We start from the raw sequence: 13710 nt of genomic DNA on the forward strand, positions 1-13710 counted from the left end.
TTCCTCTATATAGCCCCACGACTTCCGCTATATAGCCCCACGACTTCCTCTATATAGCCCCACGACTTCTTCTATATAGCCCCATGACTTCTGCTATATAGCCCCACAACTTCCGCTATATAGCCCCACAACTTCTTCTATATAGCCCCACAACTTCCTCTATATAGCCCCACGACTTCCACTATATAGCCCCACGACTTCCTCTATGTAGCCCCACGACTTCCTCTATACAGCCCCACGACATCTTCTATCTAGCCCCACGACTTCCGCTATATAGCCCCACGACTTCCCCTATTTAGCCCCACGACTTCCTCTATATAGCCCCACGACTTCCTCTATATAGCCCCACGACTTCCGCTATATAGCCACACGACTTCCTCTATATAGCCCCACGACTTCCGCTATGTAACCCCACGACTTCTGCTTTATAGCCCCACGACTTCCGCTATATAGCCCCACGACTTCTTCTATATAGCCCCACGACTTCTGCTATATAGCCCCACGACTTCCGCTATATAGCCCCACGACTTCCGCTATATAGCCCCACAACTTCCGCTATATAGCCCCACGACTTCCTCTATATAGCCCCACGAATTCCGCTATATAGCCCCACAACTTCCGCTATATAGCCCCACAACTTCTTCTATATAGCCCCACAACTTCCTCTATATAGCCCCACGACTTCCACTATATAGCCCCACGACTTCCTCTATGTAGCCCCACGACTTCCTCTATATAGCCCCACGACATCTTCTATCTAGCCCCACGACTTCCGCTATATAGCCCCACGACTTCCCCTATTTAACCCCACGACTTCCTCTATATAGCCCCACGACTTCCTCTATATAGCCCCACGACTTCCGCTATATAGCCACACGACTTCCTCTATATAGCCCCACGACTTCTTCTATATAGCCCCACGACTTCCGCTATGTAACCCCACGACTTCCGCTTTATAGCCCCACAACTTCCGCTATATAGCCCCACGACTTCCTCTATATAGCCCCATGACTTCATCTATATAGCCCCACGACTTCCGCTATATAGCCCCACGACTTCCGCTATATAGCCCCACGACTTCCGCTATATAGCCCCACGACTTCCTCTATATAGCCCCACGACCTCCTCTATATAGCCCCACGACTTCCGCTATATAACCCCACGACTTCCTCTATATAGCCCCACGACTTCCTCTATATAGCCCCACGACTTCCTCTATATAGCCCCACGACTTCCTCTATATAGCCCCACGACTTCCTCTATATAGCCCCACGACTTCTGCTATATAGCCCCACGACTTCCGCTATATAGCCCCACGACTTCTTCTATATAGCCCCACGACTTCCGCTATATAGCCCCACGACTTCCGCTATATAGCCCCACGACTTCCTCTATATAGCCCCACGACTTCTGCTATATAGCCCCACGACTTCCGCTATATAGCCCCACGACTTCCTCTATATACAGCCCCACGAATTCCGCTATATAGCCCCACGACTTCCTCTATATAGCCCCACGACTTCTTCTATATAGCCCCACGACTTCTTCTATATAGCCCCATGACTTCTGCTATATAGCCCCACAACTTCCGCTATATAGCCCCACAACTTCTTCTATATAGCCCCACAACTTCCTCTATATAGCCCCACGACTTCCACTATATAGCCCCACGACTTCCTCTATGTAGCCCCACGACTTCCTCTATATAGCCCCACGACATCTTCTATCTAGCCCCACGACTTCCGCTATATAGCCCCACGACTTCCCCTATTTAGCCCCACGACTTCCTCTATATAGCCCCACGACTTCCGCTATATAGCCCCACGACTTCCTCTATATAGCCCCACGACTTCTTCTATATAGCCCCATGACTTCTGCTATATAGCCCCACAACTTCCGCTATATAGCCCCACAACTTCTTCTATATAGCCCCACAACTTCCTCTATATAGCCCCACGACTTCCACTATATAGCCCCACGACTTCCTCTATGTAGCCCCACGACTTCCTCTATATAGCCCCACAACATCTTCTATCTAGCCCCACGACTTCCGCTATATAGCCCCACGACTTCCCCTATTTAGCCCCACGACTTCCTCTATATAGCCCCACGACTTCCTCTATATAGCCCCACGACTTCCGCTATATAGCCACACGACTTCCTCTATATAGCCCCATGACTTCTATATAGCCCCACGACTTCCGCTATGTAACCCAACGACTTCCGCTATGTAACCCCACGACTTCTGCTTTATAGCCCCACGACTTCCGCTATATAGCCACACGACTTCCTCTATATAGCCCCATGACTTCCTCTATATAGCCCCACGACTTCCGCTATATAGCCCCACGACTTCCGCTATATAGCTCCACGACTTCCGCTATATAGCCCCACGACTTCCTCTATATAGCCCCACGACTTCCTCTATATAGCCCCACGACTTCCTCTATATAGCCCCACGACTTCCTCTATATAGCCCCACGACTTCCTCTATATAGCCCCACGACTTCCTCTATATAGCCCCACGACTTCCTCTATATAGCCCCACGACTTCCTCTATATAGCCCCACGACTTCCGCTATATAGCCCCACGACTTCCTCTATATAGCCCCACGACTTCCTCTATATAGCCCCACGACTTCCTCTATATAGCCCCACGACTTCCTCTATATAGCCCCACGACTTCCGCTATATAGCCCCACGACTTCCGCTATATAGCCCCACGACTTCCTCTATATAGCCCCACGACTTCCTCTATATAGCCCCACGACTTCCTCTATATAGCCCCACGACTTCCGCTATATAGCCCCACGACTTCCGCTATATAGCCCCACGACTTCCGCTATTTAGCCCCACGACTTCCTCTATATAGCCCCACGACTTCCTCTATATAGCCCCACGACTTCCGCTATATAGCCCCACGACTTCCGCTATATAGCCCCACGACTTCCGCTATATAGCCCCACGACTTCCCCAATTTAGCCCCACGACTTCCTCTATATATTCCCTTGACTTCCTCTATATAGCCCCATGACTTCCCCTATTTAGCCCCACGACTTCCTCTATATAGCCCCACGACTTCCTCTATATAGCCCCACGACTTCCCCTAATTAACCCCCACGACTTCCTCTATATAGCCCCACGACTTCCTCTATATAGCCCCACGACTTCCGCTATATAGCCCCACGACTTCCGCTATATAGCCCCACGACTTCCTCTATATAGCCCCACGACTTCCTCTATATAGCCCCACGACTTCCGCTATATAGCCCCACGACTTCCGCTATATAGCCCCACGACTTCCGCTATATAGCCCCACGACTTCCCCTATTTAGCCCCACGACTTCCTCTATATAGCCCCACGACTTCCTCTATATAGCCCCACGACTTCCGCTATATAGCCCCACGACTTCCGCTATATAGCCCCACGACTTCCTCTATATAGCCCCACGACTTCCTCTATATAGCCCCACGACTTCCCCTAATTAACCCCCACGACTTCCTCTATATATTCCCTTGACTTCCTCTATATAGCCCCACGACTTCCTCTATATAGCCCCACGACTTCCCCTAATTAACCCCCACGACTTCCTCTATATAGCCCCACGACTTCCTCTATATAGCCCCACGACTTCCGCTATATAGCCCCACGACTTCCTCTATATAGCCCCACGACTTCCCCTAATTAACCCCCACGACTTCCTCTATATATTCCCTTGACTTCCTCTATATAGCCCCATGACTTCCTCTATATAGCCCCATGACTTCCTCTATATAGCCCCATGACTTCCTCTATATAGCCCCACGACATCCACTATATAGCTCCATGACTTCCTCTATATAGCCCCATGACTTCCTCTATATAGCCCCACTTTCTCTTGACCGAGGTAAAGTAGAGGAGAAGAGGGAAGCAATGGAGGATGACAATAGGAGAGGACAGGAGGTGAGTATTTTTGGGAGGAGGTGGGGGTGGGGGGGGGGACTATAATTGAGACGGTGGACGATTGGCGTCTCTATCTGTCCAGGTGTCACCCCCCTCCCCCTCCAACCCCCTCACCAACAATCCCCCTCTCCTCTTTCCCTGACCCCTGACCCCTATTCCTCACAGAAACTGACAAGTGAAATAAAGTCCTGAGAAGAAAATAGGGAGAAATTAGGCCCAATTTAAATGTCAATTTATTCTTTCTTTTGCTCCGTTCTTTTTTTGGTGCAGTGAATAGACAGAGAAAGAGAGATAGACAGAAAGAGCGAGGGCCTGTCCGAGGATTTGGAGATGGCAGAAATGGCAGGAGACAAAGGGAGATGTGTTTTCCTTATCTCCCATCTCTAAATCCTATTAAAGCACCGCCACCTTTCCTTTCCTTTCCTGGCCTGAATTGCAGATGAGCAGGGCTGATTCAAGTTGGTACATCTGCCTTTGCTGTGGGCCTTGGACCCTATGTAAAGGGCATTCAGATAGGACACTACAGTAGACACAGTGCACTCTGTGGATGAGAAGAGAAGGTTGCCTTTGTATGAGCTTAGTATGATCACATTTAGGAGTAAGAGAGTGTGTGTTAATCTCTAGGTTGGTGGCCTTGTCTTGTGTTGGCATACGTCCCTCTTTGGTAGTGTTCTCTTTGGGAGGTGTGTGATGAGCCAATCCTGGCATACAGAGATACTGTATGTGTATAGAGGGGCTTTCAGGGAGATAGACAGGAATGGATGGAGGGGAGGCTCTGATAGGTTTTTGACACGTCGGGTGAAAGGTCAGATGTAATCAGGACTCCTGTAATTCCTTTCAGGAAGAGAATTCTCTCCTGTTTGTTTTTAATATTCGCCCGCCGCCCGCCTGGTGAGTAATTCTGTTGCTGTGTGTGTGTGTGTGTGTGTGTGTGTGTGTGTGTGTGTGTGTGTGTGTGTGTGTGTGTGTGTGTGTGTGTGTGTGTGTGTGTGTGTGTGTGTGTGTGTGTGTGTGTGTGTGTGTGTGTGTGTGTGTGTGTGTGTGTGTGTGTGTGTTAGGAGGGGGAAGGAGTACGGCGGAGTGAAGAATTGAGAGAGGCAATTGCAACTGTATCAGTGATGCTGCGCTTGCCTTTGTATTACTGTTTTTAAGAAGGGTTTTATATTAAATATTTTTATGTGTATTAATGTATTGTATTTGCATAATGTATTATGAATATATTTCTTCCCAAGTGTGTTGGAGTCAGCAGATAGGTACACGTAACATTTGTAGTGTGTTCTCTGACTCAAATTTTCACACACATCTGTCAATTAATTCATGATTGCGTATAGGAGTAAATTCCTGAGTATGTGTGTATGCATACGAATCCATGCACATCTTTCTGTGTGGATTAGTCACCCTGCTCTTCTGTGCTCAGCGCTGATGCAGCCCCATGCTCTCTCTTATCTTAATGCCTTTCAGAGCGCTGCTGTAGCAGGATGGAACTGTCGCTCTGCTCCCTCCTGGCCTGCTGCTGTCACCCTGGCTTATTGGCACAGTCTCAATTGCTGGCCAGATTAGGCCAAGAGGTTGTGTTACCCAGAGATATAATAATGTAGAATCAGGCCCTATTCTTATTCAGGGGAGGAGGAATAGGTTTCACAAATGTCAGCAGTCTCTTTCCCTCCTCTCTATCTCTCTCTCTCTCTCTCTCTCCTCTCTGTCTCTCGGCCGACCCCTCTCTCTCTTTATTTGTCTCACATTGACGTGTTGGGTCTTTTGAGATGGACGGCTGGATGGTACACAGAATTCTGGGTAATTGACTTTGCATGTGAAATTGAGAAAATGAAACACAGAGCTCTCCTGTGTCTTCCATATATCATAGCCGTGCCTGCCAATCACTCCGGTTGCCATGGAGAGTGGCTACCCTGAGAGCAGTGCATTATCATGGACATAACACGTTAGCTGGGCCTGTGTTTGTATGTTATGGCATGTGCATGATAATTATGTGACTTATGTGTTCATCTCAGCATGTGGATTGCTCCTTACCCTAACACTAAAACTAACCCTAGCTCCTAATACGAAAACTAACCCTAGCTCCTAACACTAAAACTAACCCTAGCTCTTAACACTAAAACTAACCCTAGCTCCTAACACTAAAACTAACCCTAGCTCCTAACACTAAAACTAACCCTAGCTCCTAACACGAAAACTAACCCTAGATAGGAACACCCCCACTAGTCACACCCCGACCTAACCAAAAGAGAGAATAACAAGGCTCTCTATGGTTAGGGCGTGACAGCTATGTGAAGATCTTCGCAGACCTACGACGACCTATGCATGCTATCATGAACATGCATGCTTTATACGATTACATAAGATATTTGTAATTACAGTAACCTCAAAATGTGGCCATGGATGTGGCCATGGATACTCATTTTAGGGTTGAATGTTACATTAGTTTGTAAGATACAGGTAGGCTTAATTTTAGGCGATTTACTGTATTACAAAAGTAATACTGAATTAGTTGACAACAAAACCAAACACCAACATTTAAAGAAGAAGATGTAGCTACTGCTTGGGTAGTCTGATCAACTGGCTTAATCCCATTCTTTAACTTTTATTTTGAGTTGGAGACGTGAATACAACATATATTTTGTTTATGGTACAAATTCAACATATTTTATATAAAGGTTTGTCTATGCTGAAATGGTAACCATGATGACATAATCCTGTGGTTGAAATGTTACCCTCAAAACAACAATTTACGTTGATGATTTTTTTCAAATCCTATGTATTTTAAACGCAGATTCCACGTCACAATATGTTGACAAATTATGTTGAAACAACATTCATTCAACCAGTTTGTGCCCCGTATGATACCGCTGCTGCATGGGTTCCAATCCGGCCAACTGCTATTTCATCACTCCTCTATATTTCACCTCCACGTTTGACCTATCCAATAAAAAAAAATTTGAGGAGTAAAAAATAAATAATAACTATGCCATATTGACGTAATCATATTGATGCCTTCTGGGAAAATATTTTTTCCAGTCTTTCCACCTTTATATGTCTCAAACTGTTCTCCTGCCTTTGACCTTGGACTTGAACTGACATCATGTGGTCCTAATAACCTCTCAAAAGACTTGGAAGACCTGAAATGGCACCCTATTCCATAGTGCCCTGGCCAAAAGCTATGCACTCTATAGGGAATAGGGTGCCATTTGGGACACAGCCTTACTCAGCTCAGATGCTAGCTTGGCCCCGACATGACAAGACTGACGTCAGTCTCAAATTGGGACAGCTCACAGCGTATCACCACCGGAACCGTTTGGCATGGTTCCCTCGGCGACAGGTCATCTATGCCCAGAACGAATGTGACTGAAACAGATGCCCGGCTAAGTGCCTGATTAAAAGTTAATAAGCTGAAGAGGCGCAAAGGGCGAGATGGGCACCAGCCTCCAGCAAGAGGGCCCTGCCAGATGCTCCGCTCCCCACTGAGAGCCCCCTGGAGCTGGGCACCACAGCTAGGGTGATCACATGTTCCAGATTGTACGGGACAGTCCTGCATTTTGGCCCTTTGTCCTGCAACCAAACAATCATGTTCCACATTTTATCAACAAATTCAAACAGCACTAATTTAGAAAAAAAGCTTAATTTGCCCCGTATTTCAGTCAGACATTCCAACCTGTCTCTTGCAGTCATGTAGCGCTTAAGAAAATATACATACAGTACCAGTCAAATGTTTGGGCACACCTACTCATTCAAGGGTTTTTCTTTATTTTCACTATTTTCTACATTGTAGAATAATAGTGAATACATCAAAACTATGAAATAACACCTATGGAATCATGTAGTAACCAAAAAATTGTTAAACAAATCAAAATATATTTCAAATTAGCCACCCTTTGCCTTGAAATGCTTCACCTGAAATGCTTTTCCAAAAGTCTTGAAGGAGTTCCCACATATGCTGAGCACTTGTTGGCTGCTTTTCCTTCACTCTGCGGTCCAACTCATGCCAAACCATCTCAATTGGATTGAGGTCGGGTGATTGTGGAGGCCAGGGGCCGGATTCACAAAACATTACTTACGAAAAAACGTAAGAAGTTTCTTAAGGAAAAAAATACCCCCGACAGCAGAGACAGACTCGGCCACACTTGCCCATCCTTTCTTTTTGGTCATAAGATAGTTCATAAATGCAATTCCTCAAAATGTTCTTAGGAACTTGGTAAATATCTTTCTTGAGAACTTCGTAAATACATTATTATGTGGCATTGACATTAGTGACATGTTTGAAACCAATAATGTGACAGGGATGATCAGATTTGGTTATTTCGTTATTTTTCACACATTAAAGCCATCAGACTAGCTATATCAAAATCAAAAATAGATAACCAAGAAAAGAGATTGAAGTGATGGTGGAGAAAAAAGCAGCCAGGAAAAGGTTGCTGTTGTGTGATAACTGCGGGGTCACAGCAGAGACCAAAAAGAAAGGATGGGCGAGAGTGGCCGAGTCTGTCTCTGCTGTCGGGGGTATGGCAAGGGACAGGACGCCGTAGCCAAGTTCTTCTTCGCAAATTGACGCGATAGCGCTAGCTATTTAACACTTCTAGAATATTGTAATATATTGTTAATTACTAGCTAGCTAGATAATGTGTGTTTAATTTGTATTCTTGCTGTATTTAAATATCCGGTAGCCAACTGTGTCTGTGACGCAAGAAAACGTTCATGTTTACAAAAGTATCCATTCGTTTAAGACAAACGTTTAGCTGTCCTAAAGTTAAGTACATTTCCAAGAAGAAATCCTAAAGCATTATTTTCAAGAATCCCATTTCTTCTTAACTTTAGGAAAAAACTTAAGAACAATTCCAATAACTTTATTGAGGAATAGCAACTTTGCTTAACTTTCTTCTTAAGTCTACAGTTAAGGAAAAAATGTCAGTTAAGAAGAAATTTCTTCTTAAGAAGGTTTTGTGAATCCGGCCCCAGGTCATCTGATGCAGCACTCAATCACTCTCCTTCTTGCTCAAATAGCCCTTACACAGCCTGAAGGTATGTTGGGTCATTGTTCTGTAGAAAAACAAATGATAGTCCCATTAAGCGCAAACCAGATGGGATGGTGTATCGCTGCAGAATGCTGTGGTAGCCATGCTTGTTAAGTATGCCTTGAATTCTAAATAAATCACTGACAGTGTCAACAGCAAAGCAACCCCACACCATCACACCTCCTCTTCCATGCTTCACAGTGGGAGCTACACATGCGGAGATCATTCGTTCACCTACTCTGCATCTCACAAAGGCAGTTGGAACCAGAAATCAGAAATTTGGACTCCACCGGTGTAATGTCCATTGCTATTGTTTCTTGGCCAAAGCAAGTCTCTTCCTATTATTGATGTCCTTTAGTAGTGGTTTCTTTGCAGCAATTCGACCATGAAGGCCTGATTCACGCAGTCTCCTCTGAACAGTTGATGTTGAGATGTGTCTGTTACTTGAATTCTGTGAAGAATTGATTTGGGCTGCAATCTGAGGCTGGTAACTCTAATGAACTTATGCTCTGCAGCAGAGGTAACTCTGGGTCTTCCTTTCCTGTGGCGGTCCTCATGAGAGCCAGTTTCATCACAGCGCTTGATGGTTTTTGCGATTGCACATGAAGAAACTTTCAAAGTTCTTGACCTTCATGTATTGAAGTAATGATGGAGTGTCGTTTCTCTTTGCTTATTTGAGCTGTTCTTGCCATAATATGGACTTGGTCTTTTACCAAATAGGGCCATCTTTCTGTATACCTCACCCCACCCCCACCTTGTCACAACACAACTGATTGGCTCAAACGCATTAAGAAGGAAAGAAATTCCACAAATGAACAAGGTACACCTGTTAATTGAAACACATTCCAGGTGACTACCTCATGAAGCTGGTTGAGAGAATGCCAAGAGTGTGAAAAGCTGTCATCAAGGCAAAGGGTGGCTACTTTGAAGAATCTCAAATATATTTTGATTTGTTTTACACTTTTGGTTACTACATGATTCCATGTGTTATTTTATAGTGTTGATGTCTTCACTATTATTATACAATGTAGAAAATAGTAAAAAATAAAATAAAATAAAAACATTGAATGAGAAGGTGTTCTAAAACTTTTGACCGGTAGTGTACATCAACAACCGTCGCTTTATATAATAACACAAGAAAGATATGCGCCCCACTACGACATGTGTATCCTAAATGCAGCCATAGCTGCCTTAGGCCTACACATAATTTGCACCTACCAACACACTTACCAACACGCACAGATCAGCTGGACAGGATGACCACCACTAGCTTATCAATGATTCTTACAGGCTTCATAGCTTAAACCGCTACCAAAACTTAACGAAGCTACTAGCTAGCCTATTATTAGTGGGAAAAAAACGTCCCTCTGTGAAAGAAAAAAACGGTCAATTTGACACTGCCCTGGGTGGGGTCAATTTGACACTGCCCTGGGTGGGGTCAATTTGACACTGCCCTGGGTGGGGTCAATTTGAAACAAGGCAATGAAGGAGGTATCTTATGAAATTGCATGGCTACTGTAGGTGCCCAATCAGAATACATTTTTGGATTTTATCTACTAAATATTACATCTCCCTCCTTCCCCCCACATTTACCAATGCTACATTGGCAAAACTGGCATTGTAATTCATATTCCATTTGTTATGTTTATGAGATGGGGTGGGGCACAAATTCTATCTGGGGGTCCATGCCCGGCTTTGCCACCCTGTAGAGCCATCCATAAATGAAATACCCCACGCTGTAAATGGGGCATTAGACTGAAAGATACAGGGTATTTTTGTGAAAATTGTGAGGCTCACCATGCTCATTAGTTACTCATTCTACATATGTACTGCTACTTCACTCAATCCCGTTGTTAAAGTCACTTCAATTAGGTCATTCAATGCAGCAGGAGCAGGTTATAATGCTGCCAGAGCGCACCTGAGTGGCGCTCCGCCACTTCTCATAATGATGCTTGTTAAGTAAAGTTAGATAAATGCTGAATCAATGTCTTGTAAGATCACATAATGATTCATTAGTATTCTACATAACAGAACCAAATATAATATGTTACCGCTACACCAAAAACACCAGCGTAGTAATTAGTTATGAGATGTTAGGATGGTTAGCGGAGAAGTCACTTGTTTTTCCTCATGCAGCCAAAACTCAACAGGGCGCGCCATTAGCCAGAAAGAATTTGCTTGGATAGATAAAGGAAGGCTATATAGTGTGTTAACACCATCTGCTATAATATTCTCAGGAAAAAGTCATTCAAGAAGATCTAAATGCATATTCCCATGAAAGTGATTGAGATCAAATGATTGACATGTGATGCTGTTTGAAAATGTTGTATTCATGTAGGCTACACTGTACCGCAAAATCATCCTGTTTCCCGCATTTGGATATTTTAAATGTGGTCACCCTAACCACAGCTGAAGACATTGGTCTCCTGTACAGCAAAGACCCGCCATGTCAATAGAAATGTGCCACTTCCCTCTACATAGCAGTCCGTAGCAGAAGGCCTATGTGCACGACCAACTCAAATCTATGAGAAAAAATGAAGACACCAAAATAATCAGAAAAGTATGTTTAACGTGATCCTATATTGAATTAGAAATGACCTAGGCTAAATGCTGTCGTGGTGATATACCACTGAACACTCTATTGTATAGAATATATACACTATATACAGAAAATAAATACACTATTATACTCAGGCCGGTCGCTATATCATTACATTGTATTGAGTTGGTTCAGTTTTCACCCCGTAGAAAGTCTCACTTGGTGAGAGATCTGTCGGCTGCAGTACTGGCGATTCAGTCAGTCATCCTCTGCCTCTCCCTCCATCTACACCAGAGCTGTGGTTCTCCCCTGTATTTCACCTGCTTGGAAATACTCCACCATCTCCATTGAATCATCTCAGTGAATAACAGAAAATAATACACATTTTTAGAGTGATTCTCTATTATTTACTGAGATGAGTCGATGGAGATGGAAGAGTATTTCCAGAAAAGCTATGGATAAACAGAATTGATTGGTCTGATTCTTAGTAAGACCTTGTTAATTGTTTTGCGTCCTTTATCAGACTGAATGGAATGTGCAGCTTGGCAGTAATATTAGTTCATCAATTGAGAACCTTAAGGCTGGGTGTCAGGAATAGAGAAAGCCATGGAGAGTGTGAGTGTGTGTGCATGCGTGCGTCTGTATGTGAATGTGTGTGCGTCTGTGAGTTTGTGTATCCGGGAGGTGCGAGTTGCCCACCCTGGGTCAACAAGGCAGCAGCCAATAGTTTACCCACCGATAGCACATTTCATCTTTCTGGCGCCTCCATCACTGATTATGCCGTCAATACTCTTCGGATGAGAGCAGCTGACAATTGACCAGGCCAGATCAATGCCAACTAATAAGCATGTCATGAAGGAAAAGAAAATAGCGACAGTGAAAGAGAGGGAGAGAGAGAGAGAGATACATAGAGAGACTGACAAAGAGGGGGAGAGCGAGAGAAAAGGAGAGAGAGATATTGAGAGAGAGAGAGAGAGAGAGGGAGAGATTTGATCCAAGAGTCAGTTTGATCCAATTCAGTTGTTTCACATGTGAAGGTGTAAGTGCGATGATTGGGGCTGTTATTGGCAGTTTAATGTTAGGCAATCAAGCTATAGTGGTCTAGATATCAACAAACATCGAATAAAATTGTCTCTTTTCTTCTGATACCCTCTTTCCTGACTCCACCTGGCCTGCCCAGAACAAAAACTCAAAGCAATCGAGGCTGTGAGACATCACTTTTAAAACCGGAGGTGGCAGAATTGATAGCCAGGGCTGCAGTAAAAAAAAAAAAGGCTCTTGTTCATTTTTTTGTTTGTATCGGGAGATCTTCCTTCGTTCTTTTCTCCTCCCCTGCTGTCGCTCCTGGAGGAACTCGGCAGTCCCTGCTTGTGAGATAATAACACAGTCAGGAGTCTGTCCAATCGGGTGATCTGACTTTGCGTAAATCACCATGTTTTTTTTCTTTACCGGTGTCATTTTCTTTTGCTCAAATTACCTTTTCCGTCGCCCTCCCGATCACACAATTGGAGGTGCTCTATGGATACTGATTGAGGCCTTTTCTCTGCCGGCGTCAACACATTGGCGTATCGCTGATAGTGTTTACAACAGCCTTTTATTACATGCTATTATGCCCTGGGTTTGGAGAAAGCCTCTGTGTGAGAGTGAAGGAAACATGGCCTCCATGATGGATTGATGAATAGATGAGAGAGTGATAGTGAAGCCCAGTAAACCAAGGGGTATGAAAGAGATAGTACAGGGTTACGGAGAAAGACGACTGGTGTTATAGAGAAAGATGCTGGAAGTATGGGGCGAGACAGAGGTTTAGGGATAATTAACACTCACACCTTTTTCGGGGGGGGGGGGGGGGGGGGGGGGGGCAGCTTTAATATTGCAGATATATTTGGGGTTTTATCTAATGAATTGTTTGCATAATTTCTAATCCCAATTATTGATTTATTTTCCCAACCCTACCACCCCTCCCCTGATTGGAGTAAAGGATAATAATGTGTCTTCTACTACACTTACTGTACAGCTATTTTCACTCACATACAGTATACTGTAATCTTCATTTCACTCCAAACCCCTAATAACAAAAGCAGAGTTGATCTTCAACTTCTCCCAAACAAAAGATTCTGCTGGTGTCCCAGGCATGTTAATCACTCTGTGGCGATCTTCTAAACATTCAGCGGGTGTCACAGTGCAGACTGTCGACCGCTCTCATT

This window comes from Salvelinus namaycush, chromosome 35 (genome assembly GCF_016432855.1).
Source record: "Salvelinus namaycush isolate Seneca chromosome 35, SaNama_1.0, whole genome shotgun sequence".
NCBI classification, from domain to species: Eukaryota; Metazoa; Chordata; class Actinopteri; order Salmoniformes; family Salmonidae; genus Salvelinus; species Salvelinus namaycush.